This window comes from Dermacentor andersoni, chromosome 6 (genome assembly GCF_023375885.2).
Source record: "Dermacentor andersoni chromosome 6, qqDerAnde1_hic_scaffold, whole genome shotgun sequence".
NCBI classification, from domain to species: domain Eukaryota; kingdom Metazoa; phylum Arthropoda; class Arachnida; order Ixodida; family Ixodidae; genus Dermacentor; species Dermacentor andersoni.
Window position 1 is genome coordinate 86,077,626 of NC_092819.1, and position 27,747 is coordinate 86,105,372.

The 27,747-nt window shown below is 43.8% G+C and overlaps 1 long non-coding RNA gene and 1 other non-coding gene across 3 annotated transcripts; both read left to right on the plus strand.

Moving 5' to 3' along the window:
- Positions 1 to 13,622: 13,622 nt before the first annotated feature.
- Positions 13,623 to 26,503, plus strand: LOC140218765 (uncharacterized). Of its 2 annotated transcripts, XR_011894947.1 has the most exons (3): positions 13,623 to 13,923; positions 20,690 to 20,781; positions 24,638 to 26,503. It is a non-coding gene; the product is annotated as an uncharacterized lncRNA (long non-coding RNA). The 2 variants fall into 2 exon arrangements; XR_011894946.1 differs by lacking the exon at positions 13,623 to 13,923 and having other exon boundaries at positions 20,389 to 20,781.
- Positions 14,228 to 14,300, plus strand: TRNAR-CCG (transfer RNA arginine (anticodon CCG)). Its single transcript has one exon. It is a non-coding gene; the product is annotated as a tRNA-Arg (tRNA).
- Positions 26,504 to 27,747: the final 1,244 nt, after the last annotated feature.

A 27,747-nucleotide genomic window follows, 5' to 3' on the forward strand; every position in this document is an offset into this window, starting at 1 on the left:
GTATGTCTTCTGTTTCCTTTGTTTCGTACCGCACTATACGCGAGCATCGAGGTGGCCTTCCAACAATCCATCCATTCTCTACACCTCCGCCCGCATGCTGTTGTTCCGCAGCGCTCGAAAGTGGGACGTGAGAAGAAGCGAGGGGATTTTCCGGAGAAAGGAGCGGTGGCGGTGCCGCGGCGTAGTGCCGTTTATACTCCATACGAGACCGCCATGGGGGATAGCAACGAGGCGTGGCATCGCTTACGTAAAGGGGTAACATTACAAGTTCGACGGCAGAGTGGTGTGTGCTTGTTCACTTTGTATACATCAGTGGAGCTTCCACGCAGGACTCGTTCCTCGGAAGTGTAAAATAACAGCCCCCTAATCACAAACGCATCTTACGCTAGATTTGTTCGCGAGAGAATCTTCTTGTCGAGCCTCATTAGCCAAAGCGGCAGAGCAACGGCAAAAAGCACTTGCCTACGATATGTTTTGTGAATACGGGCCCTGATGTACGAGTACAGAGGACTGTCACAGCAAACTGTGCACTGTGCAGCGTAGTTTTGGTCAACCTGCGCGATTATCGTGGAAACTCGCGGATAATTCGTTCACTTATTTTAATATGGATGAGTTCTCCTTTTTCCGAGCTTTCCACGAGCGTTTTGCAGAGAGAACGAATGGAGGAAGGAAGGCAAGGAGTTTAATCAGACTTTTTTTAGTTTGCTACCCTACACGTGGGGAGAGAGAGGGGAAATGAAAGAAAGAGAAAGGGAGAAGACACGAGTTTTGATCGCACTTTCACATGCACCAAACCAGATGCAGCAAATGTAAAGTTGGGCCCCCAACTCTGTCGCTTTCAGGTACTGTAGAAGAGCTCGAATAACTTTCTGGCCTGACGAGCTGTGAGGTCAGACTCCCCAGACGTCTGTCTGTGTAAATCTTCTATCGCCCAGTCTATTCAAGGCACACTGCCGAGTCCGGCGTTAACTATAGAAGCGAGAAGAGTAGCACAGGGCAGGATCTATAGATATACGGTCTCTTTACACTTGCACTTAGCGCCCATGGGTGAGTCAATTAGCGTTTAATCCCATGTTGTTCCTTTCTCCTGTCGCTATCGGGGTTCGTACAAAACGCAAATTGTGGTCACCGTTCACTTGTTTCCCTCTAGTACACATAGATGCTCATATTATCGTATTTCCGGTTCAAAACGGCATTACGCGTAATTGAGAATAAAAATGCCGCTCAGCTGTTTGTTTGGTGTAATAAGGAAATGCTGGGTATTCAATTCGCTACTCGAAAACAGTTTTTTTATCGAACACTCGTACTCGATTCTATTTGTACAATTCGCGTGTTCGAGCACTCCTGCTGTTATTGTAACGATTGCTTACAGCAATAAGCGAGCTCCAGCAATACGATCTCGTATGCGTGTACACGTCCAACGGTGCATTCATGTAACTGCCGTCGGGAGAGTGAAGAGGTGGAGCCCCTATTTCTTATCTCGTACACAACTGCACAAATAGGCGGAAATCCCTATATATATATATATATATATATACATATATATAAAGGCGTAGGCGTAGGCATAACGATGTTGATGCCCGATAAGGTCTACCCGGTGGCTTGGCATCAACGTCCTGCCCTCCGGTCGCGCGAGTTCATGGGGAGGGGTCAAGCGTGAGACAGCGTGACTAGCGTCGCAAGAGGCAACTATAGGCGTTGTTGTCTCACGCTTGGACGTGCTTCCCTTTCGAGGTCGCGCTGCGTGGAATTGTACAGCTCGAATAAAACAGCGCCACTGCGATCGGTAGGGGAGTGAACTCTGAGACGAGCGCAGGGGGCAACGTTAAAGGACGCCGAAATGAATGTTAAGTTGAGCTGTATTAGTAAATTAAGCCTCTAATACCGCAAAACAGAGAGAGAGAGATACGGGAGGCAGAAAACGCAGGAAGGTTAACTAGACTTGTCCAGTTTTCTACCCTACACGTTTCGAGGGGTATGGGAAACCGCCGCTCTTACAACGCAGGAGGTGATTTGATAAAGTACGCAGAAATCAAAGGCGGATGGCTACACTGCCCTCATGTTGCGCCGCACCATCTCGCTCTGATACACCGATTTTTTTAGAGCGTACGCTCGTGTCTGTTTGTTTGTTGGCAAAAAAATGTTTACGAATATCTAAAGCACTGTGCGAATCGATGTATGCAGGGGTGTTATGCACCAGAATGTCGCTGTGTGGTACAATCCCTTCTTTAGTGAATCTCATGGAAAACAAAACAATAAAGCCTCGACCTGGGTCATCCCTTCTGATGGCAATCCTGAATGCGGCAATGTAGCTGTACTCAGCTCGATAATATTCTTTGTGATTAACATGGGCTGTCTGCAAGGGTTATAGCACATCAGCTGTATCATAGCTTCCCTCCTTGTTCAGAAAAGAAATAGATAAAAAGCTCTCATGCAAGTCCCCTGTACCAATTTGTACAGGTCCACCTGTGGCATCATGAAGTGCTCAATTACACCTCCAACTGTGAAAAGACGGATACTCAGCAGCCCTCCGTCAATGTCTGCGCTAAGCATCTCTATCGCAGTGACCATAGCAACACCAGTCCTACAGCCGGAGGAATGTTTACAACTTTACATAAGGAATGCTCAAAATAAGTCTTCACATGAACGCCGATGTGCACTGCTCTGTAACAGTTGTTACTTTGCGCCCCTGCAAGCGGACAAATTAATCCTAAGTGGCGGTACAGGTCGTCGCTGGCATGATGAAACTTGTAGTTCTCCGGTCTTTCCTATGCACGAGCCAGAAACGACTCTTCAAGAGATGTACAACTCGACAATAAAACATAGGAGGGCGTCATGAAATGCGCGTGCTGCGGTGCAAAGGAAAGGCGAAGATGACGACGACGAAGGCACAAGTTTGATCATGCAATGGCACCGGAAGAAGTCCAAGAAGAGGAAAAAGAATCTCCGGAGAACCTCGTGGCACGAGCGAGGAACGTGGGAGCGGCGCCATTGTGAGAGGATAAGCGAAGAGAAGAAGGCGACAGCGGTGGACGATAGTGCCGGGCTCCTGCCTATGCCTCCTGAGCTATGACTCTACCCCTGAAGCTGATGTGTGTCTGCGGGGCATCCAGCGGAGCATCGACCACAGCCTCCGAGTTCGTAGCCTATACCTTTCTGGCCTACGCATCATACCCAGTCCTGCCATGCCTTCTGGCTGCCTGTCATCCATGTACGGCCCTGGTCGCAGCGGATTACTTGCCACCTCCATCATTCCAGCCTCTGATAAGCTCCAACACTCCACCTCTAACCAAGGTGACGTGCATATGGAAACTCTATATTACGCGTGAGTTTTGATGTTTGACTTACGTAGTTTGAGGACTAAATTATGACTATATTTAGTGTGTTTCTAGTTCTACACAGAGAGTGAACTTCATTGTTTTGTCTGAAGTTGGTGCTTACCTACAAATTCCGAAACTTGCAGCGGTGAATATACCTACACCATTTCTTTCTCTATGCCTACACCGTGACAGGCGGATTGTGACACGCTCGCATTTTTGCGTGGGGAGTCGCGCTCAAACAAGGCTCCTGGTGTGTGTATGCGTCAGGTACGCAGCTCGGAGGGGAGCATCGAGGCAACCTACATCGCGGTGTCGTAAATCCCAGAAGTCATGGAGTTTAATAGTACTTTTCCGCACACTCCGCTTGACGGCGTAGCACGTTTCCTCATTTCACAAAACTTTTCGGGTATAATTCTAATCACAAAATTGCTTTCATATTTTTATGCAGTCTTAAATGTTCGCTCAAATAAAATAAAGCACGACCTTTTTTAAAGCAAAATGCTTTTAGCTTCCGTTGTAGGCGAACTTCAAGTGACCTTGAGTCAAAAGGCAGAGCCATTATCCGGGCACTCAAACGAGAACATCCGGGCAAGTTGCGAGAACAAAATGAGAGCATCCGGGCAACCAGTCAAGACCTCATTACATACGCTATAGTTACTTCCCAAACAAGTTAAAAAAATGTTTTTTTCCGAGTTCTTCCAGATGTTTGTCAACAATATCACTCAAGCTGTAACCTCTAGTAAGCTGAATTTTTATTTGTCATTTCCAATACCGACCTCCAGGGGCAGATACAGGGCACAATACACTTTATTGTCATCTTTTGGCGCTGACACAGAGTTAGTTACCTGTGCTATTTTCGACGCCAGCGGTCCGTGAGGTCCGCGGCGCGTGCGACACTTTGGCAGCGCCGGCAGCGTCCGGCAGCGTCCAAGCCGGTAGAGTACGGCGCACCGCGAATGGCTGTTTGCCGGAGATGAGACTTGCAATGAGGTTCTGCCTGTGACCGGAAACTATTCCGTCTACATGGACCAGTGCCCAATATGGCGTGGTGCGGTGTGGTGTGGTGGGATCTGCCGTTGCGAACATGCACTACAACTATTTTAAGACTGCGGCTAGTATCATCTCCAACCATTTTGCTTTGCCGGTTGCCATTTCATGCTTACATCTCCTCTCGAATACGGGAGAGCCAGAATTTGTCTTTCCTTGTGGGTAATTCAGCGCGTAGGTGGAGTATCAAAGTCATGATTTATTGGTTGTAGCCCAACTGTAATGTGAAGTTAGGAGCGAAAATCAATCTTAAACAATGCTTATTTAAATTCGTAAGTATGAAATGATTTCCAATAAATTTAGCAATATCTATAAGGATACACCCACGCGATCTTTTGCCATGGAATGACTGGATGGAAGAAAACGAGGCGCGTTCTTCGCTGTTTTATCTGCGTTTGTGCACCTTAAGGTGCACTTTCTAAAAAGTCATGCTTTTATGGCATCTTTGATGTCACCGGTTAGAAGCATATTGTAGAGCGCAATACGATTGCAAAGTTTCTTGTTTTTGTTTTGTTTTTTAACATAGTAGAAAACGACGACAATGAATGTTGCTTGCTCGGTTGGCCCTTTGTGTACGTATAAGACCAACAAAAAAGAAGGATTTCTGTATTTTGGTATGCTGTCTTCCTTATGGTCCACTAAAGGTATAGTGAACTCGAACAGTAAACCCACAACGCAACTTTTCTTATCCGTTAATGCAATGTGGTTGTGGAAACGCGGAGAAAGACGAGGACACCGTCCTAAATGGTCGCGTTTTCTTACTTCCTCTGTACTATGTGCTTGTTATCTCAATGACAGTATACACTATAGCTTAGCCGCAGGGATAGAAGTGCAGTGCTCTCTCTTAATTACCCAGAAAAACACCCATGTCTCTGGGACATAGGAATTGGATCCTTGTGTAAGTCGAAAACAGGAATCGCTAAACGTCCCAGGCACGGGCGTTTGTTAGAAAGAGACGGCCAGTAGGTTTTAACATATATGACAACTAATGTACGCTGTAACAACTTGACATAGAGATCTTTCTTGGTCCCCACGTGAATAGTTGTCCTCTCATAGGCTTTATTTTCCAGTTTCCATATGACAGAAATATGTTTTCTCTTTCTTTTTTTCAGAATATAATCTTGAACTATCATATATGTAGCTTATATGTGTACACCCACTTCTCGTATATTCTGATAAAACTGTTAAAACTTTGGTTAGTTCAACATGTCACTCGTGCCAGGCGGAAGGCGTAGAAGAATGAGCACACTGCACTTCCTTGGGCGCGTGCATGTGCATATGCGTTTGCACGCGATGTATATGTTATTGCTGTGTGTGCGTTGCATTTGTCACAAAGCGTGTGTTGCGAAAGTAATGATCGTATTCATAGCAAACGCTATGAAACAGATCCTGATATGCCAGGCACTCACATGAGCTCGCTAGTGTCAACAGGAAAGATTCACTAGATGTTCTAAGGACTTCGATCTGCATGCATCAAGTAAGCATCTATAAGAGGTCACTTATGTCTATCTGAGATATCCGTACTCTACGTTACAGCAATATCATCTGGATAGAATTTATATTATCCATGGTATGTATTTGTAACGCTGTTTGGACAAATATCAATAACTATAAGGTATGTGCAATGTCCAGAACATGATGTTCCATGGACATCAATGGAACATAATGAGGCTACAACACAACACAATGAACATTGTGAAGCTAAAGTGAAGCCGGAAGTTGGCGTTGCTCATGGCGTTGCTCCGCCTATCGGGCCAGCTCTCCTCTCTTGTTTACATTTCTCGCGAAACCACGCCGCGCTGCGCGCAACCGTGCTGCTCGGACCCGCGCGCTCCGCAGCAATACTAAGCATGTACGTTAGCATGATTCCGCGAAAGAGGGCAACATTTCCCGTGGATATCCCTTCGACCGTAGCCATTTGCCGTAGCACGGTACATTGCGTACAGCGTTGCATGCGCGTTCATTTCACGAACTTTAGTTCCTCCTGTCCCACCTGGCCACAGCAACATCCAGGAGAGCACGGTCTAGATAACGCAGCGCAACAAAACACGGAGACCAACGCAAACCTGCCCGCACGGCGCCTTTGCCACGGTACGAAACCTACGGAGCAACACGTGTGAGCGCACAGAACCATAACAAAGCCGCCATTGTGGCCCGAAAGGCATGGCCGCTACAGCAAAGAAATAAAAAAACAGTAAAACAGAGGAGAACCTACTACGTCATTTCCTCCACACTTTTCTCCTAGCGCGCGGAGGGGGTAGGGCCTCTCCTCAGTTTCCTTCCTCCATGGAATGATGAGAAGTACATGGATTTGTCTGATCTTCGTGCTTGTGGATTCAAACGTTCTTGTGGCTTTGTATATTACGCTATATAAATCTTATTGTAAATTTCAGCGCAATCTATACTCTTCGACGTGCGAAAGACGCCGCGAACACGCACAATTGCTATTAATTGCAATGATTGAGCTTGTCCAGGTGGCCAAATAGAAACGCGCCAAGCATCGCAAGGCACTGACATGCCCGCGATAATTTCATAAGGTCACTGCAGACGCTTTTGATGTCAAGGACCACCGCTGTATGGTCGTCGACCCGTGTGACCGAGGCGTCCGTATCCCGCTCTACTGGCTTCTTCACGGTGTACGTACCTGACGACGACGTTCGCACTGCTTTGTCGCCTTTTGGGAAGGTGACTGAAATCACCAGGGACAGATGGGGGGCACAAGGATTCGTTGACAAAGGGTCAACCACCCGTTATGTCACTATTAAGCTGAATAAAGGTGGGCGTCACCGCTGAGGACTTGCCCCACCAGCTGCGAGTAGCGGAAGATGTTGCGCTCGTGCACGTCCCTAGCAGAGCCCCCCTCTTCCTCTGATGCCGCGGCATCGGGCACATACGACGCGAGTGCCGTGTACCACGCTGTGGGCTTTGTCGTCGTTTCGGCCACGACGAGACCCAGTGCGTCCGAACCTATGCCACAGTGACAGGCCCGGCATTGAAGTACGATGTCACAGATCACTTGAGGGACGTGGTCAACGCAGTTGAAGCAGCAGGCGAAGGGAAAGAGACCCAGTCCTCGGTGTTAACGCCCCTGAGAGGGCAACGACTTTTAATGAAGCCAAGTCATCGGACGGCTAGAAAGACCCATGGGATGACACGGTAGAACCAACTAACTCGATAGAGGTCGAGGTAAAAGAGGCCAAAGAAACTTGCACATCAGCAGAAGTGACGACCGGGGAACAGCACGACACTGACGACTGTGATGCCAACGTCAAGTAGTGCACCTGCTAAGAGGCTTCACGAAGAGGCGGATGAGCATGAGGAAAAGGATCAAGACACCGGGAGTGACGAGTCTCCACCGCAAGCTACCCCGGGACGCCGACAGGCGTCTAAGCCCAAGCCCGGCGTTCCAGCCAAACGCCGTTCTACAACCCAGATGCATCCGCTCACGCGGAGGCGTTCCTGTGATAGCAAAATTGTTGTTGGGGTGTCTGGGGACTGGGGTTTGTGGGCAGGATGTGCGTCGGCGGCCATCGTCATTGTGCTTTGAAGTCCAGAAAACCATGGTCCGCCTCCCTAGACCGTCGAGTCATCGTAGCAGACGTGAGACTGACGATGTGCGGTAATTGGTTTAGATTCTCCTCTCGTTAAATGACAGCAAATTTTTAGACTGGTCTTTGTGTCACGACGTTGAACGTGCGTGGACTTAGCGGGCGTAGAAGGCAATGCCAAGTTAACCGTATTCTTACTGAAAATAATATTCACTTATTGGCCATTCAAGAAACAAAAATTGTGACTGATGAATACACGGAGCAAATGACTAACGTTTTCTGCCTCAGATATACCGTAACTGTATGTCACGCGGCGGGTAGGTCTGGGGGCTGCCTTATTCTTTTGCGTAGCAGGATTGCTGTAGTTGAAGCCGTCATGTCATCCGAGGATGGTAGAATGGTCCTCTGCGATTTAACTTTTTCAGAGATGCCTTGGAGGGCATCTCCCGTGTTTATGCTCCGAACGTAACACGGGAGCGGGAAGTTTTTTTTTTTTTTGTGATGTTCAGCAGTACTTGAATTGTGAAAAGCATATCATATTACTGGGTGATTTTAATTGTGTTTGCTTTCCAGAAGATAAATCTAAGTTGACCAGTGTTTGTGGTAAAAGTGCGTTCATTTTAAGTTCGACTGTAAGGCAACAAGAGCTTGAATACATTGGTTATATCTTGTCTAGCGAAAACCATACCATGTATACCCACTACCAAGGTCAGTGTCATAGCAGGCTAACAGAATTTATGCTCCGTTAACCTTTGTGCCTTTATTTTCAAGTTATCAAGTGTTGCATGTTAGTCTTAGCGATCATTGCCTCGTTATGTCAACCATAGGAAAGAAGCAAAAACCATCAAAATTCAGCTGGGACTTATGGAAGCTAAATGATAAGCTTTTGCAGGACGACGTTTTTTCAAAAAGCAGTTCAAGAAAAGCTCGAAAATTTGCTCAGCATGACTACGTCAGTGTTCTTCATTGCAGAATGGGAACTCTTCATAAGGGACGTTAAATTCACCGCGATTGAAAGAGCATACGTAGTTTATCACAAAGAAAAAGAGCGTGAGAAGGAATTGCACCTTAGGTTAAAATATATGCTCTTCGCAGAAATCTCTTCGCCTGGCTTATTTTTTTAAAGAAATCAAAGAATTTAAGTCTGAGCTTGAAGTCATGGATGAAGAAAAGTACAGGGGTGCGGTATTAAGGGCAAGAGCCGAGAGTTTATGGATGGGAGAGACGCTTACCAAGCGAGCAATAAGTGACGAGAAGAAACACGTGGTTTGAAATGAAATAACAGAAATAAGTTATCAAGAGAAAGTCACTAGTGATGCTGGAATGATTAAGCACGCATTTGAGTCTTATTATGAAAGTTTGACGGGGAAGAAGGCATGTGATATTCAAAGGTTTAGAACTGACTTCTTGCCATTAATGCCAACATTACCAGATGAGGTCTGTGAAGCGCTCGACAGACCAATAATCCTTTCAGAAGTTGAGGATGCGATTGACGAACTTAGTCCCGGCAAGTCGCCGGGGCCTGATGGTCTGGGAGGGGCTTTCTATAAGAGCTTTAAAAGTGGAATAGCTGTAGCAATACAGCGCGTGATAAGGGAGATATAATTCCTAAAGCGAGAGATCGTGCGCGACTTTTGGCGGTTGAAGCCTACAGACCAATAAGCTTGACAAATACGGACTATAAAGTTTACGCTAAAGTACTGGTGCGACGATTGCAGACTGTTATAAAAAAACTTGTGGGCCCCCATCAGACATGCGGTATCAAAGGCAGATCGATCTTTTCGAATATACATACTGCAAGGGCCATACTGGAATGTTGCGATGAAAAGGAGGACAGAGTCGCTATGATACAAATTGACCTTGAAAAGGCTTTTGACAGAGTCGTCCATGATGTCATATTAGAACATGTTAAAGCCGGTGCAGTGATAACAGATGGAGTAAGAATGGTGTACAAGGATTGCACTGCAAAGTTAGTAATTAATAGGAAATTAGGCGCCAGTATAGAAGTGGAATCATCAGTAAAAGAAGAATGCTGTTTGTCGCCTCTTTTACTTGCCTTGTATTTAAAGCCGTCTTGTTTGGACATAATTAAAAGCCAATCTATTCGTGGGTTTATCTACGCAGTAATTGAGACTAGAGTTCTGGCTTATGCAGATGACGAGGCAATTTTCTGCCGTATTACTGAAAGTGTGAATAAAACTATGAAAGAGGTTGTTTCTTTTTGCGCCCCAACTGGAAGTGTTGTCAGCTGGACTAAGTGTCCAGGTTTATGGCACGGCAAATGGCCACAGGCACCTGAGTATTTTTGCAATATGAACTGGAGCGTTACCCCTGGAAAATATCTTGGGGTGCCATTACAACATTATCGTGACAGTGCCGCGTATTGGATCGAAGAAGTAAAAAGAGTTAAAGACCAGACAGAAAAGTGGGGCGGGCACAATTTTTCGATGTTTTCAAGGGCTAGTTTTTGCTATTTGTTTTTAGCTACAAAGGTGTATTATGTACTAAAAGTGTTATGCATGGCAAGAATTTCGGTGCAGAAACTTCACAGAATGTTTGGTATATGGGGATCCACATGGGAAAGAACTAGACGGTGTAACTTGTTTCATTCGCTGAAGAATGGAGGACTAGGGCTAACACATTTGTTTTTGAAACATATTGTTAGTAGGTTCTTTTTTCTGAAGGGACAAAAGTGATATATTTCTGCGTACTGCTCAAGTGGGATTAAGTTCTTCATTGCCTGAGTGGGTTATCTCATCAACAAATGAAAAAACTCGAACACCATTTGGCTTTCTGAGGGAAGTTATGTCCTTTTCTTTACTGAAAGCGCATATTTCGAATGAATTTTTTACTTCTGTGGCGCGCAAGAAACCTTATAGTGATCTGGTTGATGTTTTCTTACCGCATCTTGTTTACCGCACGATGTATAACTTAGGACTTGAACGCAATGCGCTGAAACGCGTTAAAATAATGCCGGTTAGATCTTCAGCGAAAACCTTCTTTTTCAATTGCATTCTGGCACTCTCCTTGTGAAGGCATGGCTACAAAGCAAGGGCTTCTTTGTTCCGTGGTCTCTTAACTGCATCATATGTAAGAAACCTGAAACTATTGAGCACATCTTGGATTGCCATGACTCCGTTTTCTTGTGGGATGTTCTCAAACGAACTCTGAAGAAAGAACTGCCGCTAAGTCCTTTCAGTATTCGGTTCTTACCATGCGCAGACACAGGGGGAGTGCCGGCTGACTTGATAATGCTTTTGTGTATGAGCAGCGTGTGGAAAACGCGTATGGATGTCAAGAATGCCCGCTTAGATGAAAGGTCTGCGAGGGAACACCTAACTGAAATGCTTAGGTAAACGCGTGATGCCCTCAAGCACATGATTGAACCACCAGAGTGGTTTCAGGAGCTTGACAGTTTGGTGTCTGTGATATCCTCTTTGAGGGCCTTTTAAATATGTACAGTCTCTCCAAATGATGTAATATTATTTTTCTGCACCAAGTGACGTGCTCTGTACGCGTTTACATGGTGTTGTAATGAAGGCCATAAAGAAAAAGCAAAAGGCGTCCGTGGCTTAATGGTTTCAATATCAGGCTTCTGTGCTAGAGTTCCTGTGTTCGAGTCCTGCCGTCGGACAATTGTAACGATGTTTATTTGATGGTTTATTACGCAGTACATTGTTGAAAATCACGAGTTCACAAAGCCGTTTGAAGCCAAAAGGACGAGGTTTAGGCAAATTCATGTACTTCCCATAATTCCCGTGCTGGTACAGCCGCTCTCATTGCAGCTCCCGTGGACACTAGCGCCAGAGGTTTATCTAGTAATTATTGTATGAAACTCGGTGCCTGGAACAGGCGAGTGCCCTCTCTGAAACGCTGCTTTCTGCAGATGATGACAGGTGGCGACACAGTTTATGCGGCCTGTAGGGTGGGCAACACAGCAACAAAGAACGTCAAGCGGAAAGTCGAAGAGGCTGAAATAATCTCATGGATGGCGGCAATGGAAAAGAAACCTGCCTTGAGTAAATACTCAAGAGGAAAAAACGAAATCGGGAAAGAAACAATTTATGATAAGTCAAAGGGAAGCTCATTACTTTTCGAAGCGAGATCGGGATGCCTTAGAACACGCACCTATAAAGAGAGATATAAGAAGAAGCATGTGCTTGCTGCGGTAAAGCTAGAGAAACTATGGAGCATGTTTTATTAGAATGTGAACACGTCTACCCAGCGGTCGATTTAGGCACCACTGGCCTCCTTGAAACCCTTGGGTTCAGCGAGAGCACTGGAAAAGTAAACATGCCCGCAATAGGGATTAGTAAGAGGCGATTCGAGGATTGGTGGAAGTAGAGAAACGACAAAAACGGAGACGTACAAAAGCACAGTTCGTAATAGAAGATCAAAAAATTTGGTTGTGGAAGTTCATAGTGTTCTTTTTTTTTTCTTAACCTATGTTGCACATTAGGCAGTATAATAGCAAGAGCTTGGTGGCACAACCCACCGGCCCGTTCCAAAGGGGACGCTCATAACATCCATCCATCCATCCATGCGCCGTCGCGGCAGCAGTTCGCATCCCCATAAGCGTAGGCAAATTTCCACTTTTTTCCTAGAAACGAAGCAATTAACTGTGCCAAGTGTTATACTACGCGAAGTCGACGCCAAAATGCGACCGTTGTGCAAAATTTGAGCAAGAACAGTGCAGCGGTGAGCGCAGAATTTTTTTTTTTTTTTTTTAACAAGTGCAGTCAAATATTCAGGAGCTCACACCCACGTGCACATCTGAATTATAGAATTTTTTGCGTGAGCCAGAAAACAAACATACATTTGAGAATCGAACTGCCGAAAACGCGCTCTGAAAGTACATGAGAGCGACCTTGTGCGCGACGGTGACGAGCGACGAAACGGGCCGTCGCTTGAACAGATGACTCGGTCTTGTCGCTCGATTGCCCGGTTCTGTAAATCTAGAATTCGCCGTTCGTCGCCCGGAAGTGCTATGAGCGACTAGCCAATAGCGCGAAGCCAGAACTGGATGTAGATCACTCAAATACCAGCGATTGTCGCATAGAAGGAGCAAACTATTGAAGTTTTATACGTGCAAGGATAAGAACCTATTGCAAGACCTTCAGAAATATTTTATGCTGCTTTTTAGAGTAGAATACGTCAACTTAGCTTAATAGAGCACGCGTCACGCTAGTTTCGGCGAGCATATTGCTGTCTTCATACCGGCAAGAACGGGAAGACGTCGCTAAAGATCGTCGCTCGCATGGGGTACGACTTGTAGGCGACGAGCGAACGCGACAGCCATCTCACTATATACACGTACGCGCGCCAGCGCGCGCCCACTTTGCTCAATATGTTTGCCTTCTTAGACATTGTATCGTACCTTTGTGAGGCAGCCAGAGCACCCATATTTGTCTAGAGAAGATATATGTGCTCACGCCGCGCCTCGACGCGTACGATCTTTCCCGCACCATCTGCCCGTACACTGTAGTGTAACTATAATGCTTAGAATATACAGTATGTTGCACTCTAGTGTTGCACTGCAGTATGCACTATAGTATAAGAGCATTCTATGACACCAAGAACCTTCTTTGGCACCATATTGGGAACTCTCCTTTAGAGCACTCTTATTCTCCTTCAATGTACTGCAGCGGCATCACTCGACACATTTTCGATTTATTTTGCCACAGCTTTGTTCAGCGTGAGGGAGATGGCGCTAGCTGCTGTTTCAGTTTCTTTTTGTTTGGTCAGCACTATGGTCAGCATCCCATTCAACGTTGCACCGTTCTGTGGTTGCACAATCTTCGCTGGAAAGTGCAGTTGCGTGTCGGCAAAATGTACTATCGTGCCTTTTAAAACGTGCGCCGAGGTGATTCGGCTTTACCAATATGGCTGGTTAGTTGGGATCTCCCTTTCCAAAATTACTGCTCTAGGGACTGTCAATAGCTTATAGGATTGATTGGGATGTTATAACTAGCGTCAGCAGTACTGTTATGTGCCTTACGCAAGACAACGTAAGTACACGCCAAGTAGACATTTAAAAGTACCATGACGATAACACATCTTTCTCGTGCCCATTCAAAGCGTTGCGCTTGAATTTCACTAGTTGAACTTGTAACGAAGAAAAAAAATAGCAATGGTCTTTTACAGTTGGAAAGAAACAAGAAAGTCGACGTGCTCCTGGCTAATGACGTCGTGCGGCGTGTGTGCATGTAAGCTTTTGTTTTTTAAAAATCATGTAATTCGCGCCCTTCATTAAATTGCGAAACACCGACGTGAATCGTTTGATATAGTGCCAAGGAGGCAGACTGTTGGCGTGCTCCTGTGGCCTAATGGATAAGGCGTTGGTCTCCGGAACCAAAGATTGTGGGTTCAAGTCCCACCAGGGGCGTATCTCCTATGTCGTATTTTTTTTCCCCCACTATTATAAGTAAGGTTACACTTGCTTGATTTCTAGTATTTGATTTTGTATCTCGGCGTTATTGTGGTTCTAAAATACACCGTTCAGAAACATTTATAACAGCTTTCTATTTGGCAGCAGACCCGATGAAGTCCGTCACTCGCCGGCAGATCTAAGTTTTTCCTTTGGGTCACGTATCGACCACTCAACCACAGGCTCCGATGTGGCGTGCGCACGAATACAACGCAAATCGAGAGAGGAAAAGAACAGTACGTCAGACGGCGCGCGTATATGCATGCACGCTTGACACAAACTCGACATCATCTCCAAATGGCGCAGTTTTTTACCAAGTTTCACTCTTCGTAGTTTGAAAAAGTTAATATGTAGTCCATCATGCGAAATAATATTTATATATACTTTGCAGTGCCTCAGGCTTACTTGTTAGAGTGTACTGGATATAGGCCAAGAGGCCTATCCAGTACACACACACACACACACACACGCATATATATATATATATATATATATATATATATATATATATATATATATATATATATATATATATACACACACACACACACACACATACATACATACGCACATACATACATACGTACATACATACACCCTGTGCCCTAGAATCTGTGCCTCAGTGTGGGACCTTTCATTTGCTAAACTGAGTTGCTTGAATTGGGGCAACGGCCTGCCAAAGCACACTAACTCGGTCATGTATATTTAAGGGTTGATCCAGAAAGAAGGTTGCCATCAATTTTAGAGATAGACAACATTGTTTATTCTCATAGAAATTTGCTTCATTGGAAACATGAAACATTGCTCTATTTTTCTACATAATCACCATATTTTTCTGCACATTTTTGTAGACGGTGTCCCAATTCTGTCTCCCAATGTCCTAGAACTCCGCCGCCAACCCATTGAGGAAGCGTTTCACCTCTTCTTTGACTTCATCGTCGCTACGGAAGTGTTGGCTATTCAAATGTTCCTTTAATTTGGGGAACAAGTGATAATCACTAGGTGCGAGGTCTGGACTGTACGTTGAGTGGGGCATGACAGTCCACTAAAAGTTTGCCAAAGTTCCTGGGTTTGATGTGAGATGTGAAGTCGGGTGTTGTTGTGAAGCAGCGTTACGCCGGCTGCCAGTCGTCCTCGCCGGCAGTTCTGGATAGCTCGCCTGAGTTTTCTTAGTGTTCCACAATAACTGTCTGAGGTGATTGTTTTCCCACATTCCACGAAATCGATCAGCAGTATCCCCTTACGATCCCAAAAAAACACTGGCCATGACTTTGCCAGCAGAAGGAGTTTGTTTGAACTTCTTTGTGACTGGTTACTCTGGGTGACGCCACTGTTTGGATTTTTGTTTCGTTTCGGGAGTGAAATGAAACATCCACGTTTCGTCTCCTGTAACAATGGAGTCCAACAATCTTTCCTTATCTTCTTGACACTTTTCAAGAAACAGGCGAGCACAGTCAAGGCATTTCTCCTTGTGGTCTGATGTCGATAGCTGCGGTACCCATCGAGCACAACACTTGTGATACCCCAATTTTTCAGTCAAAGCTCTTTCCACTGTACCATAAGAACTCCCAGGAATCTGAGCAACAAGTTCATCGATAGTGATCCTCCTGTTTTGAAGCACTTCACGTTGGACCATCTCGATAACCACCTCCAAAACTGAGTCTTCCACTCCGTTCTTCATCGTGGACTTCCTTCCGATCGGCACTAAACTCCGTGCACCACTTTCGGATGTGTTGAATGGGCATACACTTGTCGCCATACACCTCTGTCAACTGACGATGATTATCCACGGGTATATGCCCCAAAGGCAATATCCTTTTGGCGTGCAAAAATTGAATTGCAGAAAGAATCTTGCACTTGGCGGGATCAACAATGGGAACCTCCATTTCGGACGGCTGCTGAGCCAAAAATTAGCGGCGCTGCGAAGCGCGGCCAGGGTGAATCGAGAGGGGGGGAACAGGCGCACACAGCAGTGTTGCCACATTTCACCTCGCACCTTCCCGTGTGGCTGGAGCTCTATGGGAACCTTATTTATGGATCAACCCTCATACATCATACTGAGAGTGGTGCCATGTGGTTGGCTGTGACATAATTAACAGCTGCTACATTAATGACACAGTGTGTCAACTGCAAGACCTTTTGCCCTGATGTTCTTCTATCCATTGCATGGCCGCCCCGTGTTCTCTCCCAGGTACAGTTAAAATTGTGGCGTCTTCCTGCATGAACTCTGTAGAACTCACCATCTCTTTTGCAATCATGCAACATGGTGCGCACCATGCGCTCTCTGCCAAAGTCAGTTACAACTCGAACCCACCCCACCTGACGTAATCTCCCTTTGTTTTCAAGTTCCACCTGCCAATTTATCACCCTCTTTCGTCATTTCTTATTCTCTCCTCCAGTTTCCTTATTTCACACTGAGGCATTGCAAAATCCTTGATCTACACGTCTGCAAAAAGCACTCTTGTGTTAAATAAAGAATAGCAATGTGAGTATGCACAAGCAGTATGAAGATTTGATTAAGTGTAAATGTGTAACTTCACCATGTGTTAATTGCAGCACGTCGGAACTGTACAAAAACGAAAAAAGAAAAAAAACGATATTTTTGACTGGAATGAAAATGTAACTGTAATGTTATTTATTAGTTTGTTTTGGAATGAAACCGAAATATTTTTTGTGGGCTTTCATTTCTAGGGGAAAGTTGGCAATCCAAAGCAGCTGACGTCAGGCAACATCACCATTAGCGTCTATCTCGGGCAAGGATAGTGTGAGTGATAGCGGGTAGAACACTCCACTAATCTAAGCTTGTCGCTCGGTGCACCAGCATATCAGCATCATAACAGGCTTGCATGCAGAAGAGCTTATCATTTCATTATCTACGGGTACAGTGCTTTGTTAACGAAGTCTTATCGTCCATTTATGTTCATTTAAGTTGCTTTTATCAGAACAGCAGTCTTGCATTTCAGTGAGTATACTCAATGATGTGCTGCTTCTGAGATCATGCTCAGTGCCTTGACTCAAGGTACTAAGCCTGATCTCAGAACTCATAATTCACTTATTGAGAAAACTTAATACTGTTTTTATCATTACCTTGCTTGAAAATTTTTGCATGCAAACGAAAACTGTTATGAATCGTTACGGACCATTTTTACGAACCAGAATGGGACTTTTTTGCAGTGGAACGAGACTAAAACCAGAAGGAAAAACATTTCGTTTCAACACCCTGGTTAATTGTATCTAGGTCAGGTTATAGTAGGTGGCTGTCAGGGCTGCATAAGGTGTTACGGCGTATGACATAATCATTGGCAAATTATCTAACTTATGAAACAGAATTTGATAAATCATTAAGGTATATTATCAATAGCAATTAAGGAACCAAGTGCCACGTGGTACACCATTTAACGTGGCCGTATAAGCCGATTTAAAATCATTTGTGTTAGCATACTAAAAGGCTATTTGAAGGAAACCTTCGATCTATGCAAGCACATTAGCATTATGTCATGTTCAGCAAGTTTCATGAGAAGCGTGGTCAAATGCTTTCGAATAGTCGAGGAGCACTTGGTCAGCTTGAATGCAGACATATAATAGTGATATATGAAGTTAGGGAATGAAGTCGGCTAGTTGTGTGTAACATAAGTAACCCTTGCAAAAACTGTGTTGGTATTTGTAAATAATGTTATGACCCTCCAAATAATTTATGACTTGCGAATGTTTGATACGGTACGCTCAAAAAGTTGGCATATATAGTACTCGTTAGTGAAATGGAAGGGTAGTTGAGTGGTGGACACTGGTCTCCATATTTGAAAATGGGAATGACTTCAGTAATTTTTCAGTCGTGAGGAATGATACCATTTGACAACGATTGTGAGGAAAGCACGCCCAGTTTAGTGGAAAAGCCTAATGAGATGTATTAATGCAGAACATTCTTTGACTCTTCCCAGGCACTTTGTGATGGGTAGGTAGGTTCCTGTGTGACATTGTTTTGCGCCTCTTCTATAAAAAAGAACTAAAGTGTCTTATGGTGCGATCAAATCCTTGACTCCCCAGCACAACAGCTCGGTTCTCTTACCATGAGGCCGCAGTTGCACACGTGTTTCTCATGTGCCAACGCAGGCTAGCTCTTTCAGCCATCTGGCATGTGCGGCATGTCACATAGCACAAGGGAGAGCATGGGCACATATGTGCCATGGTTTCCATTTTATCAGAGAGTCGGGAGAGACTCTGGAATGAAATGCACAAGTGATAGTCAGTTGTACTACAGTAAAATCTTGTTAATACGTAGTTGGCAGGGAACGTGGATCAGGTACACACTAAGTGATATACTAACCAACCAACAATGGCAGATGAGAGGCTGTAGACTTACCAGCCAGAACAAAACTACGTCTTAATGCTCACTCAGACACACACGCAGATAAGTTTTATTTGGGTGCAGGCAGCAAAAAATTTGTGATTTTCACTTGCTGGTGTGGTGGCCTTGCAGCGATCATGACGTCCTCATACTCGGCAAGGCTGTGAGCCAGTTTCTCCATCAGGCCCCACTTCTCTGCAAATGCCCTCATGACGGTCAATGCACATGCCGCATCGGATAAAGAAGGGTGATCATCCACTTCCATGTCATCGTCATCGGTGATGTGGAAACATCAGATGCTAAGGGAGCAGGAAGCAGATCATGGCCACCATATTTTGCCGTCACTGTCGGTGGCGACTGCGGCCAGTGAAAGGTCCATGCACCGCAATTTCACTGTCTATGGCCTACGCCCACGACATTTCTCCAGTTCCGTGCTTGTACACATTGAAAAATCAACTAAATTCTATGCACTAACTGTTTGGAATGTTGTGAGCGACTGCAGCAGTCAGCCAACACATTAAGCTCAATGGTGGCAGGAAGGGGGATTTATCACAGCTATATTTAAACCTAACTTACTTATGTGGGTACACATTAATGAGGTTTTACTGTACTGACATTCGTGTGCATCGCACACATATCAACAAGTTGCTTGTAAAAGTGTGAGCGCATGGAATTATTTCCCAACCTTCTTTCATAGCTGCTATATTGCAATGAGATGCTGTGCTAGACTGCACCAGTCCCAAGTGATAACTAAGCAGGTCACAGTTTGGGACAGGTTAATTTTGCACCAACTAGCCCTACATAGTACTTTGCTAAACAGGTAGTAATGTTTCTGCACCGGAGTAAAAAATATCTGTCGTCTGTCATGCTAACGGCATCATTTTCTTACTGCTGTAGTAACAACTTGGGACAGGTTAATTTTGCACCTACTACCTGAACATAGTACTCTGCTAAACAGGTTAGAATGTTTCTTCACAGGAGTAAAAAAAATCTTTCGTCATATCATCACTGTCATGCTAACATCTTTAACATAATGTCTTGCTGCTGTGGTGATGCAGACGTTCACATCACACATATACAGTTGCTGACATACACAAAAACATTGGTCCACCAGGTAAAGCTTTGTATAACCCTCAGCCATTGATGCTGGGTGGCTAGCTACCTGCAAAAAAATGTTTCACGTAACATTGATTCCCACACTGCATGAGATCTGCATGATTATTTAAAGTGTATATTGTATCTTTGAAGCCAGTGTCATCAGATGTGGAAGATATCTCCAGGTTAACACTGCGAAAACACTGTTTCCTAGCGATTTTCATGCCGCAGTATGCATATTTGGGTGAGGATAAAAGATGGTGCCCTCATGTATAAAGACTTGAAACAGTATAATGCAGAAGTTGAGGACTCTGTAAGTCTGTATTACACTGCTAGTGTTACCAATAAAAATGATGTTAGGGTGATTATGTATACTATAAATTATGTGCCAGAAACATCGAGGGTTATTTGTGAGCATTGACGGCAAGTCACATTTGTAAAAGTGGCAGTGAACAAGACTTAAAGAGCGATTGACATTCTTTGTCGAACTGTTTATACCAATGCCAAGAATCTGCTATTCTTTTTGTTTGCCTGCTTAAAATGACGCTTCTTTTTGTTATTGAGATTACCAAGGGACAAGTTAAACCAGGGTGTTTTTTAGAGATGTCTGGAATGTGTGAATCAATTAAGTTTGTGAACGTGTTTTTAAATGATAACCTGTTATCTTTGACTGAGCGAGACAGGTGATCGCTGAAACTGAATTGTAGCAAAAGCCTATTTCTTCTCTCGCATCAGGGCCATAACCATTTGGTGTATGAACATGAATTATGGGTTGAGAAGTGGTTCAGCACTGACTTTATAGTGCCTATAAGTGCCTATTTCTGTATGTTGTGCCTGTATACATGGGCCTATTCTTCCTTTTAGCACCTGAATATGCATTTTCTGGGTGCTCTTTCTGTTTTGACAGCACAGATGATTACTTCTTTCCACTAGATCAAGCTGGCAGCGTTACCTGAAACGGCTGCTAGCTGCAACATGCTTGGCAATGTGACCTAACAAGTAAGTGCTTGCATTGTCAATGTTAGCTGAGCTTTGAGGTCCTCTCATCAGTTGCCCGACACTGTTTAGCAATGCAAAAAAAGAAACATCACCAAAAGTCTCCTTTGGCAGTGGACACTCAACACCATGTTACACTGCAGGCGGGAATTTTAGAAAGGACCAGGATATTGAGAAATATGCACTGCTGACTGTAGGCGGAAGCATGCATAGTTTGCTGCTACTGCTGTCAACTATTTACACGGTCCCGTTTTTTTGGCGCCTTCGCCCCTTTGTTATTTTACAGAGACAACTAGCTCATGGTGGCACATCTAAAGCAATAAGCTCAACCCCTCACCTTGTCCTCCCTGCTCCTTTTATTCAAGTTGGTGTAGGTAAGAAGATACATACTCCTGTGCTCCAGCATCTGATAAAAAAGAAACCCTTTGTAAAGAATTCATTCATAGCAATATGGAAGAGTTGTGGTGAACAGTTCATGAGTCATTACGCAGCTACCGTAGCATAACACAATTTTTATGCATCCCATGTATGTCAGCAGTCTGCCATAGACAAGAAATATGTATTTCTTGAGCTCAAAAATATTGTGGTAGTTTTTCCTGATGCAGACTCACGAATACCAGAGCGCATGAAGCTATTAAACATATGGGAATATGAAAACTCTCTATTCATCCCTGTTGATGTTGAGCATTCCTACAAGCTTATTCTTGAGTGAGAAGAGGCACAATTTCAGAACCGAGAACCTATAGAGATGATAATAATGTGTTACTCTAATAACTTTTCTAATAATTTCTGATCGTACACTAGTCTACTATTCTTTTCTTCTTGGAAGGTTTGTAATCCACTAAGCCCAAAATTTTGCTTTTCTCATTAACCATAGCTTATTTCTGGGGATATTTTGTGTTTTTTATGCTTGCTACACTTGATGCACTATTGAAAGCACGTAAGTGGCTGTTAAATAAACGCTTCCTGCTCATTGTGTTCGAAAAAGTTTGTTAAATGTGTTTACTGAAGTATGCAGATTTGACAAAAAAAGACTACTCTCGTGTGCCTAGCAAAGCCCTATGAAGCGATTGTTTGCTCAATACGGTTGCTGCCTTTCAGACCTCACAATTGTACGCTACATGAGTTTTCTTACCATGAAAATAGACTACACACATTCATTGCGTCAAACAAATCATGGTTTATCAACAATTTATAGTGCCTATTCCAGCTCCTATCATGCCTAAAATGAAGCCTTAAGTGCCTGTTTTAGATACCTAAAACCCACACATTTAGTGCCTAAAAACCTGGTCTCTAGTCATCATGAAAGAGTTGCTCAGCAAATTAAAACAATTCATTGTTGATGAGGTCAAATATTGCTCTTTTATAACACCTTACTTGTTTTGCAATTATTTTTTTCCTGTCAGAGAAATACCAATGCGACCAGCGATAACATCATTATCAGAAGAAAAAAGCAATCCAATTGGATTGTTTAAGAGTAAATATCAGGATTATGCATTAAAGAATAAGCTCTAGAATGTTACCTAATGTTGCTGATGAGTGTGTTGGAAGAGTAATAATTGGAAGAATGGAAATTCAAGAACAACTTATTGCCATGTGTGCAATAACCAGGTTATTTTTGCAAGCAGAAACTAAAAATGCATGACAGCTGTCTAGATCGAGATTCTGTGTACCCACCTTTTCTTGCTCAAGTGCAGGTGTAATTGGAGACAGCACCGTATTAACCCCAAATACAACGCTACGCCATACATTATGCGAAGCTCTGTTACCACTAAGTGCAGACACCACCTCGCAAGGTGGTGTCTGCAAATGGTTTTGCGTACATTTAACTGTTTACAGCCCAATGCAATGAAATTCAATTTGTGGTCTCAGAAATTTGTTTCATTTGATACTCCCTTTTGACTTGCCACTTACTTGTGGCTTCCGCGAGACTCCATGGGCATTGCAGCTTACATCACACTCCGGTGTCATTGCAGCTTCTTATCATTTAATGCCAATAACTTTACAGCTAAGCTGTGTATATAGCGGGGTTCCACAATAGTTTTTGTGTGGCGACAGCAATGTGTAGTTCGTGGCATGGTCAGTATCAAATACCAGCCAGAGAACAGCCAGCGTCAAGCACCCAAAGGGGCCATATGACCGCGTCGTCGGTGAGAATGCAGAGCCGAAAACCTGCGAAAGCCAACATTGCAACCCCAAAGCATTTATCGGAACATGCAACCGAACGCTGGTGTTGTTAAAGCCAGTGGAGAATACAGGAACATATGTGTTGGATATAGCAAAGAGTATACATAAAAGTACTAAGCCTGCATATTGTGAAATATCTTAAAAGACTTTGATATAGCGAATATATTTCATTGCGTATAGTTATTCATTTTAAGAAGTCCCAGGTAGATTTCGGGCAGTAGCAACAGTAGTAACATCATTGACCAGACTACTATGGACCTTAAGCTAACACTTCTGCCATCTACCGGCAGCCTTGTGCAAATCTGCCATGTTTAACAAGAGCTGCTGGAAAGAGGACAATGGTAACAAAAGGTGAAGCACGTCCTGCACACTAACTCAGAATTTAAATGAAGCTCAGTATGTTGTGTTGCAAACGAAATTTATGGAAGAATGCTCTACTCGAAATGATCAAGGAGAGCATGATATAAACTCATCTCGTCACCTGTAACTTGAGAGAACAGCAAATACGGCTTCAGATGCTTGGTTCTACAATCATAATGTTATCATTGGGTTATGGAGATTTTAATTTTCCCAACGAAACATGCAAGGTTGCACTGCTTCACTGTTTCAATGCCTCAGAAAGTTCTTGCAGAAGTCATAAGCTAGCTTGCGAATTGTCCATGCGTGCAATATTACTTTTTATAGTTTCCTCCTGGTGCTTTGCTAGCCGCCTTTTCTCATGTTTTGTGCATGTCGGTCTCATGCAATCAGCATTCATACATCAAGTGCCCACAATTTACTTATGTACTGCAGCTAAAGCCAACCTCTCGTTCAACTGCGCCGTCAACATCGCTCATCTTCCGAGACAACCAAAAAATAATAGCTTCCATGACCACATTAATGCCATTTACTAGCAGTGTTAATAGCTTTAAGATTACCCAATCTTCCAAGCAATGTATACTATAAAACACCGGTACTTCAAGAAACGGACAAGACATGCGACTCCACATCAATTAGCTGTTTGAAATGGCTCCAGAATTGCCAGATAATTTTTATCTTTCCAGCTGAAACGAGTCCAATTCTTATATGCTCAATTGTAATGCTTTTTAAAAAGAGTGTTATGCTGGGTAATGCCCGCAAATATGAATAGACACGAAAATTCATTATTCGGCTCCTATCATAGATATTGATTGCTCTAGTGTGGTGATTGGCCTACAACAGCCTGATGGCTGGTGACTTAAATTTCTCATATTTTGATTATATTAACTTGATTATTTTGCCATGGACACATGGCAAAAATGGTGAGTTATGCACACATTTAACTTCCGTTATTTGTTTGTATATGTGCCAATTAACCCTAGAAATTTATCACCCATTGTTTAGATGGAGCACTAAAAACAGATCTTTTTCTCCCTGTTCTTAGGAGGGGGTTAGGAAGCGGCATTTTTATCATAAGCGCCATGGGTTTTATTTCGGTAATGTTATGACGCTCAATAAACGTTTTCTAGCGCAGAACTGAATGAAAGTGACACTTCATTGGCTCAGACAATGATGTGTCCTGTGATTGTAAACCAAGCATAATTCAGTTGTTTCCGGTCATGAGAGACCAGTAATATGTTCATCTTAGTCACATATTTACCAGCAATCAAGACACATATTCAAAAGTGAAGCTTTTCTTTGCAAACATCGCCAGGTTTGCGTGACCATGGGAGCTACGTGGCTGTTCTGTCGCCGAATAGGCCAACCAGTCACAGCGAAGGAGGTTCACGTCACTGCATCACCACCAGATGGCTGTGGTCTATGCTCATCCACGGCGGCGCGGGCCGTGAGGGGGACAGAAAGAAAGAACCAGAAAGCTCACCTTTGCACATCCATGGCTGCACGGTAATGAGGAAGTAAGCGCTTCTGGGGGATAAAATATTCAAATTTCGCTGAGTACGCATGTGCATGCTGCCTCTGGAGCCGTGATGCGTTCAAGGCACCCATCGTACTCACTAGTAGTCCGAAACTCCGCTTAACAAAAGGCTCGGTATAATTTGTGTATGCCTGCAATTGTATATGTGGGTGCATGTGTGTGCGTGTGTGTACTGGTATTTTGACTCTTTGTGCCCTCACACAAAGCTTCGCTGTATATATATCCAACAAGCTGGATCTGCTGCATTTTTGAAAAAATAAATACAGCTATACTGAACTGGCTGCGACTCCACAATCGCTAATAATTCATTGAAATTTATGAATTGCAGCCGTAACATTACCTCTAGGACTGCTTGTATTTTGTCTCTACTTGTGCTACAAAATGCTAGTTCACATGTTTCAATTGAAAAGCAGAACAACTTAACATATGGTGCGTTCACTTGTAAAAATCACTCCTATTTGATGGGCACCATGGGCTCTCATGCTTATGCAGTCAGCATACTCCTTCAACATGGTGTCCACAAGCTAGTTGCGCCCCTATGCCAAAAGATAGCGACACTTTTGTGCATAAGGTATATAGGACTTACGAAGTGTGCGAGAACTCCCGTATACAGCTTTATTGTCCTTTATGTACAAGTTCCTTGGATTTGCATATATTTGTGAAGGTTACTTATTTAATCTGGTAAATTCTCAATTTCCTAAACAACACAAAGAAACACAAAAACAAAAGCAATAGAAGTACTTACTCTCGACTCAGTGAAAGAATAAAAACAGCATAGTGCATATAGAAGCAAACAAAAGATCACAAAAACAGAGAAAATGCACAGTCACATAAGTGCATGACTGAAGATGTACTTGTATAATAATGTTAGGGGCAGGTGTACCGTGACTGACCAGAATAATGAAATTCTTTAACATGAAGAACCACGGACAGTTGACTGTTCGGGCACGTACTGCACCAAATACGATACTCATGTCTATTGGTTCACTTGCCTAAATATTAAAGCTGGGTCCATGTAGACCTCAGATAATTGCACCGAAGGACACCTAAAGGCAAATACTATTTGGTCAAGCTAAAGTGATAAATTAGTGGTTCAGGTGTCCAAAGCTCCACTTGATGAGAATGGAGCCCTTGTAAGCATGACCATGTAAACATAGAGGATTGGCACCATTGCTGCAATATGGTATGGGCTCCCATGATGTAACATGTCCTATTTATAATGAGAAAATTGTAGTCAAACACTTACAATAAGAAAATCAGTTACATTGCATTTCCACTTTAAACAATATTCAAACTTAATTGAATATTCTTCAAGAATCACTGATGCCATCTCTTCAGATAATGTTTTGTAACACACATACGTATTATTTGCTTGTTTAAATATTTCCATGTTCTCGCGCATTACTGATGATATATTGTGTATAAAGTGTAACAGTCTTACCTCTTTGTATACTTGATTGCTTGCCGCATACATTTTATTCTTTTTTTTTGTTTCTACATTGTTGCACTGTATTTTCATGATGTTCCACCCCCTGAGCAATGTGCGGGTAGGGGGGCCTTTGTCAGGCAGTTGCATCTGCCTTCAGCCCCTACACCCCAGACAATGCATTGTCTAAATAAAGCATTCATTCGTTCATTCATTCATTTCTCTGTTAGCTTATTTTACATGGGTGTGGCTGACCCTTGGCAGGCTTACTACTGAAAATTTTGGTAGCACACTGCTGAGAGCACCACATTTGAGATCACCAGCATGGTTACACAATCATCATCATCATCATCATCAGCCTAGTTACGCCCACTGCAGGGCAAAGGCCTCTCCCATACTTCTCCAACTACCCCGGTCATGTACTAATTGTGGCCATGTTGTCCCTGCAAACGTCTTAATGTCATCCGCCCACCTAAGTTTCTGCCGCCCCCTACTACGCTTTCCTTCCCTTGGAATCCAGTCCGTAACCCTTAATGACCATCGGTTATCTTCCCTCCTCATTACATGTCCGGCCCATGCCCATTTCTTTTTCTTGATTTCAACTAAGATGTCATTTACCCGCGTTTGTTCCCTCACCCAATCTGCTCTTTTCTTATCCCTTAACGTTACACCTATCATTCTTCTTTCCATGGCTCGTTGCGTCGTCCTCAATTTCAGCAGAACCCTTTTCGTAAGCCTCCAGGTTTCTGCCCCGTAATTGAGTACTGGTAAGACACAGCTGTTATACACTTTCCTCTTGAGGGATAGTGGCAACCTGCTGTTCATGATTTGAGAATGCCTGCCAAACGCACCCCAGCCCATTTTTATTCTTCTGGTTATTTCAGTCTCATGATCCGGATCCGTGGTCACTACCTGCCCTAAGTAGATGTATTCCCTTACCACTTCCAGTGCCTCGCTACCTATCGTAAACTGCTGTTCTCTTCCGAGACTGTTAAACATTACTTTAGTTTTCTGTAGATTAATTTTCAGACCTTCTGCTTTGCCTCTCCAGGTCAGTGAGCATGCATTGCAATTGGTCTCCTGAGTTACTAAGCAAGGCAATATCATCAGCGAATCGCAAGTTGCTAAGGTATTCTCCATCAACTTTTATCCCCAATTCTTCCCACTCCAGGTCTCTGAATACCTCCTGTAAACACGCTGTGAATAGCATTGGAGATATCGTATCTCCCTGTCTGACGCCTTTCTTTATTGGGATTTTGTTGCTTTCTTTGTGGAGGATTACGGTGGCTGTGGAACCGCTATAGATAGCTTCCAGTATCTTTACATATGGCTCATCTACACCCTGATTCCGTAGTGCCTCCATGACTGCTGAGGTTTCGACTGAATCAAATGCTTTTTCGTAATCAATGAAGGCTATATATAAGGGTTGGTTATATTCCGCACATTTCTCTATCACCTGATT